Source organism: Centruroides sculpturatus, unplaced genomic scaffold (assembly GCF_000671375.1).
Source record: "Centruroides sculpturatus isolate CEXI.00-Female unplaced genomic scaffold, Cexi_2.0 scaffold9, whole genome shotgun sequence".
Classification (NCBI taxonomy): domain Eukaryota; kingdom Metazoa; phylum Arthropoda; class Arachnida; order Scorpiones; family Buthidae; genus Centruroides; species Centruroides sculpturatus.
Window position 1 is genome coordinate 141251 of NW_019384576.1, and position 1402 is coordinate 142652.

Below are 1402 nucleotides of genomic sequence, written 5' to 3' on the forward strand. Positions count from 1 at the left end.
AGAACGTTTATTTAAAAAATGCAATTAAAATCTTTGAAATATCACATCTATGACGTATAATACGTGACGTAACGCGTGACGCATCGCAACGTTCGACGGATTCGAATTCGTTCCATTTCGTATTCTCCGGCGCCATCTTGAAATAGAAAGTTTTCCGGAAATTGCGAGTTATTTTTCCTTCCATTTTGACATTTTTCGTACTAATTTTAATAACGAAAGTTTGCGTAACGTAGGTAACTTAATATTTTTCGATTAATAATTTATCAAAATTAAATGACTTAATTTAAATTAGATACGCTTTAAACCTAAATTTGCTGCCTCTAAGGATACGGAATATGTTTTTATAATTTTATTTATTACAAATTTCTTAGCGATATTTTAGAAAAAGAGGACTATTTTAGCATTTTAAACAAAACATTTGCAATTAGTTAATATTCTGACATCGGACGTATGACGTAACGCGTGACGCATTAATTGTAACGTTCGACGGATTCGAATTCGTTCCATTTCATATTCTCCGGCGCCATCTTGAAATAGAAAGTTTCCTGGAAACTGCGAGTTATTTTTCTGGTTTTAGATTTAAATTTTCATAAAAAATATTTAAGGTTGTTTTCATTTAGCATCGAATTAAATTAATTTATGAGATTATAAATAATATTCGCTTGGATATTGTCTTATATTTTTTTCAATGAGACAATAAATGCGCTGTATTAGAAAATTATTTTAATATTTAATTAATTAATCAATCATCTGGATCTTTTCTATTCTTAATAATTAAATTCTTAAATTATTCTAGGAAGAAATATCATTCTCAAATGTTATTATCCATTTTCCAAAAAAAACGTGGAAACATTTTGGAAACTTCTTGTGCTCAAAACAATTAAAAAGCAGCAAAGGTAAGACGTTTTAATTTTCATCCTACTATGTTATGATACATTGATGCAGTAAAAAATGGCATATAAAAGTTAGAATCATTATTGCCTAGTCTATGAGTTTATTATTATNGAATCAAACGAACTATTTTCAATTTGATAAATTTTCTGGAACGTTTACAATCGTTCTATAATCGAACCAATATGCAATAACAAATTCGAATTTAAAACGGTTCGAACATTTTTAAAATCGAAATACATAAAAACATTTATAACAATGTCTGAATTGTTATTAATTTAATACACCTAAGTACTCGATGAAGACTAAATCCTCTCCCTCTCCCGCCCGCGGGGGGAATTTCGAAAAATCTCTTCTTAGTGTGCATTCTCATGGCACACCTTACTAAAACGCAGATAAAAACAAAAAATCGCATGTAAAATAGTACAGTAGAAGCCATTCTTCCGGTTAAGCCTTAATGCTCTCCCTCTCCCCCCGCGGGGGAATTTCGAAAAATCCCTTCTTAGTGTGC